General features: G+C 38.9%; 1 long non-coding RNA gene across 1 annotated transcript; it reads right to left on the bottom strand.

Moving 5' to 3' along the window:
- Positions 1-461: 461 nt before the first annotated feature.
- On the bottom strand, positions 462-3,519 carry LOC141746148 (uncharacterized). The gene is made up of 3 exons (XR_012588243.1): positions 3,347-3,519; positions 1,540-1,664; positions 462-1,143 (listed from the first exon to the last, which is right to left on the bottom strand). It is a non-coding gene; the product is annotated as an uncharacterized LOC141746148 (long non-coding RNA).
- Between the last annotated feature and the right edge of the window lie 2,465 nt (positions 3,520-5,984).

Here is a 5,984-nt window from a genome sequence, read left to right on the forward strand (position 1 = left end):
AGTTACAGCAGGAGATTGCAAATTGTTTGTTCTGCTTGTAAAATGTTAGCAGTTTGAGGGCCTGCAGGAGATCAGCTCCTGAATCCTCGCTGCCACCTGCTGCCACTCGGCTGGCTGCATGCTTGCTTAAATTACCTCACAGGATGGAAATATGACCTTAGCGGCAGTTCTGTGTTGTTGTCTGGGTGTCTCAATGTGCTGTGAATCTACCTCTGAAGAGGCAGAGGACTGAAGTCTCATAATACCCGAATGTGTACTTCAGTGAGGACAGACGTCTTTTCTGTTAATGTCTATGGTCAGTAAAAACGCGACGGCCGTATCCTGCTCTGTGTGGAAGAAAGGATCCTCTTTGTACTAAGGATCCTGGGGCTGTGGAATTTCTTAACAGTTTCCATCCAAAATAGCAAGAACAGAGCGCTGATCTTAGTGTGTCAGCACAAAATCAGTTTATAGCCTTTTGTGATGTGAACACAGAACTCTTTTTTTTTTTTTTTTTTAAAAAAAAAGGTTTGTACAGTGAAAAGAAGTTTTTAATTCCATGTTATCTGCTAGTTAGATACATTTCTATATTAAGAAGTTTTTATAGATGTATTCAATAGTAAATAGTGGTTATATATAGCATCGTGTTTGAATAGTGATTATTCTCTCCATAGGAATGTCAGAATTCATGACTAGCATAACTTTTATTTACTTGTTTAGTTTTGGGTCAACCCCCCTACTTTCTTCCAGTATCTCTCAGCAGTATTTGGGTAGAGCCGTCTTGTGTGCTTCGGGTTGTCTGTGGGAACTGCAGAGCGCTCTCTGTTCGATCTCAGAGCTCTCTTCCTTTCCCTGGCAGTGGCCACTCTGCCCGTTCCCGAGTAGCACACCGAGCCGAACAGCCCTAACAACCAAATTCACGACAAGTATTTTCATATCCAGTTTCTATGGGCACCCTTATTTATACGCAGAGAATATACAGCAAATGAAGGCATATATTAAGGATTGAATCAAAGGCAATATAACGGCTGAAGATGTTTTTACTAAAGGTACCTCCAGAAAAAAATCAGGCTGCTCCAATGTGGATTCCTCAGAGGCAGTGCGTCCTTACACACGACTGTTTAAACCTGGGGGTGAACAGTGAACCAATGTGGTAATGCCAACCTGTGTTAAAGATGCAAAGACAATTAACGATCAAAATACCGATGTCCATGTTGAATTCTCTAACAGGTGTTAAAATGACTAATAGTGACTTACACCAGTGTCATTTGTTAGTGTACTCAGTGACTTCCGAAGCTTTTCAGGTTAGCACAAACCAAGTTAAAACTTGTTTTCTAAACCCAGTGTGCTTAGGGAGGCAGGGGACCTGCTTGTACTCAGGGATTGATCTGGAGTGAATTCTAACTTTAAGCTGGAGTTTAAGATGAAATGTAAGATGAAGCCGGCCTACAGTTTGCTGTCGTATGATGTTTCATGTTTTTATCTTGCTGTCATATTACACAAGGCAATTGTGCACCAAGATGCTATGTTGTAAAGTAAAGCATTTACATGTTTACGCACAAAATATTTTTCTTTTTCTGCACAGATAGGGAGATGTTTTTTCCCCATGCATTCAGATGTCGATGTTGGAGTATAACCTCTGATGGCCCACGCCGGCATTCATGAGAGAGAGCTTTTCTGCTTTTCTGCAAGTACAAAAGCAATGACAAAATATTTCTCAGGGAGGCCAATGTTTTGTTTAAGAAAAACTTGTTCTGTAAGCTCAGTGAAATTGCCACCACTGTCCGTATTTTACCAGAAAAAAATGTGGACTCCTGATTTCAGAATCAAGTCTGCATCTCTCACTTGTCCAAAATTTTAAAGGCATTTTGTTAAAAACCTGTATGTACGTTGCGGTACTTAGTTTTTAGCCTGTTAGATCCCTGTGCTCTACTAATTATTCTGCAACAGGATAACAGTCTGAAGTAAAAGTTGTGCAGAATACCTACGCTTAAGACTCTTTCCTGCTATTTAAGATTCCAGGTAACACTTTTGCTGTGCTCTTTTCTGCTGTATTTAGCATGATGCCCCTTTATTTTCAGCTAAGCATATATAGGTCCAAAGTCCTGTAGGAATCTGGTCTTTTCTCTGTAATGCACATGCTTAGCCCTTGGCCCGAACGCCTTGAGTAGAGAAAGGTGAAAAGGTGACAAAGTGCCTCCCTGTCTTAGCTGAACTGAGTGCGTGTAACACCCCATCCTACAGAGCGTTACCACATCTTGTGTGATGCCGTAAGCAGAGACCTACGCCATTACAACTGGAATAACGAAGTCATTAAGACACAATGATCCAGTGATCAAAAATAGGATAATAAAGTAAGTGAACATCATTACTGAATAGAGAGCATTGAATTACAGTTGTGGAGATGGGATGGGAATATAGTAACTTTTCTCAGTTGTTTACATGGGATATTTTTCTATGTAGCCTCAGCAAAAATGGAACACATCATGTCCTAGACGTGGGCTTCTGCTACTGAACCAGCTGACATCTTCTGACATAACAAAAGCAAACTAGCTACATGATGAAAAAGTTGTGTATCTAGGGCAGCACAATTGGGATTGCTTAACGTAAACATATGCACACAGCAAGAGGAATAAAATGTTTTCTTTTTCTACCAGGATTATGAAGGCTATCTGAAACACGTACTACAGGGAGAAAACTGTTTTCTGGAAACACCAGGTCAGCTGTGTGGATTTCTGTTGGTTGAAAGGATCTGTAATCAATTCTGATTAAAGTGTGTTCTTGCTAACGTGTCTGGTACTTGACAAGGATGGAAAAGAAAAGCGTAAGGTCATTCTTTAGGTGGCTCCATGGCAGCCTATAATATGCAGGAAATCATATCAACTTCTTCATGTAAGTTTGAGCTGCCTTATGGAAAAACAATATTCTGCTTCCTGTCCCTTAAGACCTAGAAAAAACCAGCTCTTTAAGGCAGTATTTCCGATTCCAGCTCTCTTGTATAGTCAGAATTCACCAGAACTAACTTGTTTGTACTGCGTATCATACTCTGAAAAAACACCAACCCCTACTTATTTCAGCTCTTGACTGTTTTTTGAGACAGTGACTTTTTTGTGTTGGTTTGTTAAAAATACACGCCAAATGTTAACAGACATGACTCCTGTAGCCTTAGTCAATGCATAGTCTGCAGAATACACTGATCATACACGTTCATTTAGAAAACATTCTTCTTTATGCGCAACTAACTGTAATTAATTTCTCTTGGCAGCTACTAACACAGAGAAAAGTCTATTAGAGCTTAGAAAATTAAACAGACTCCTTGTACTGCTAACATTGGGGGTGAGTACTTAACATCACGTTAATGATTTACCTTTAGCTGTTTATTATCTGACGTGTGGTGGCTCACATATAGATGGAAGAAAAAAATTAGTAATGAATTCTAGCATACAGAGAAAGACCAAGGTTGAAAGTAGTTGGACTTGGAACGTCACTGTCTCCAGATGCAAAGTTTCAGTAAATGAAATAAGTTCTTTCTGTGCATTCCTGTTGAAAATTTTAAATATTAACATATTTTAAGTCTTTTTATAAACTGATAAAAATATATGGAACTTCCACAACTAATTACACCTCAAGCGCACTCAGGAATGGAAAAAAATCAAACTTGCCAAACTTAATCAAAACATGATCTTTCCAACTGCAGACCATATAAAATCAATATGTTGCTTGAAACTTTTGCTATATTTTCTCTATTCTATTTTTATGCTTTTTAGCAGAAGTAGGAGCCAAATATGTCTTGGAAACTTTGTTGTTTTACTTTAGGGCGTGATAGCTAATCAGTTCAGTGACACTGAACAGCTGTGGAAGTCCTTTTAATTAAAGCAAAATGGGATGGAGAAGACAAATTTAAAAGCCATGGGGCCTCCATATGTACTGTGCCACCTGTTGTGCAGCATACACATATCTTGTGTTTTATTATGTGCTGCCCTTTCTTTGTGTGTGTGTAGTTACACGGGAAGGAAAAGGCACAAGGCTGGCCTCCTGGACTGTGCTTGGTGTTTGAGACATTGGTCAAGGCTGCCAATGTTTACTTAATGCCTCGGCAAGTCCTAAGCGGCAGAGGCCTGGAGAGAGCTCGTGCCCTGCTTTGACTTGAATGAGACGTTTTGTGGCATTCACTCGAAACCCACCACCCAGCTGAACGGTCACACCAGAGAGCGGTGCTGGGAAAGGGGAGAAGGACAAGGGCTAATAAACACTACTGACAGGTGGCTGCAGGGAGGAGTGGGACAGTCTTGGTCACAGGAGGAGAGCAAAGTTGAAGTTTACTCTCAGGAGGAGAGGGAGGGACTAAGGAATGGTGGAACAGCATTTAAAATTGGAGCATTCATTCATGTACTGTTTCAGATTCATCTTCTACTTGGCTTATGGCTTGGATATGTGAATTTGCAGGTTTTTTCTTTTAAAATATGAAATGAACTTTAAATATCAAAACAGTCACTACAGTCATATTTTAATTTGTTTTGAACGATGTTTGTCATTGGGGGTGGGGGAGTATATTCCAAAATATTTGAATACATTTCATTGGATTTTGAGAAGACTTTTTATTATTGTGGGTGGGTTTTGTGGTTTGGTGATGTATTTTTGTTTTGTTTTTTAATAACTTGATTTCTGAAGAATGAGGCAATACTGACACCTCCATGACTCTACAGGAGAAAATTGAGGGACCTGGCTACTTCAGGATGTTCTTATTTAAAAATAGTGCTGCTCCAGAAGTGTCTTGAATAACCAGTTTAAACCCTTGATTAGTAAAAATTGGATCATGTAATTATGTGAATTTGTCCTTAGAGAAGGTTGGAGATACAACTATGTATAAAAGGTCTCATTTATATATTTTTGTGGCAAGATTTTATTACTCACTACGTTTCCCCTAAGCTGCATACTGAAAACTGTCACAAAGGGCAGCTGGCAAAGAAAACCAACATGAAAACTTGGAAAAACTTAGAAACCCATATGACCTCAAACCAGGACACCATATCACGTACAGCTCGCTCTCTCTTTCTGTTCTGAAGATTATTTTTACCCCATACACATCCATTTGGTCTCTAGCTTAGAAATTTAAAAAAAACGGATGCAGAGAGAATATTGTGCTACAGAATTAAATCTTAAAAATGAACTTTATTTAAACTAAATCCTCTTCCCCACAGCCTAAGTGAGTTTTAAAACCAGTAGTCTGGACAAAGTCAGTGAGTGCAGAGGATACGTTGATGGGGATAATAGTGTTGTCTTTTCACAGTAGTTATCTATATGCTTCAAAGGACTAAACCGGAAGGAAGTGATAAAGTAACTTTTTACAAAAAGCTGAAGTATGAGTACAGCCATAGTAAAGCCAGAAAATTCTTACACTATCATCATCTTACAGAGGAGAGTGCTGTGAAGCACTTTTTTTGGGGGTCCTATTGCTCTGTTCCTGTTAGCAGAAGTGAGAGAAACTGTACATAACCGGAATAAAGAAGAAACTGTACAAACACCTAGACTAATTATGTTTGATCAGATTCTTAACAGTAGGATCTTACAGTATGTAAGCATGACCTCATTCTCCAGGAAGGAGGTGGGAAGTGAAGTTACGGTTAAACGTATGTGCAAAACCTGACCAAAACGGAGTATGTATTAAAGCCACAAAATACCAAAATTTTCATTTTTTACTGTGATTAAGTTTGATTTGGAGGTGGGAAGGTCTACTTTATTAAATAATATATGCAATACCTTCTCTTCTTTCCCAGATCAATATACTGCAAAACTGCAAAGCCATAGAGGCAGCCCTGAACATAAGGGAAAAAGCATTTGAATGTCTCAAAATTACTAGAGTCTCTTCCTTTTATTTCTTGCTGCCTTCTTAATAAAATAAATTACTTGTAGATAACAACGTATTTACAGATTTATAATACTCACACTACAGTGACTAGTCACGCCGAACCTAAATACAGGGAGAGCAAGGAGAAAAGTCCATC

This window comes from Larus michahellis, chromosome 7, assembly GCF_964199755.1.
Source record: "Larus michahellis chromosome 7, bLarMic1.1, whole genome shotgun sequence".
NCBI classification, from domain to species: domain Eukaryota; kingdom Metazoa; phylum Chordata; class Aves; order Charadriiformes; family Laridae; genus Larus; species Larus michahellis.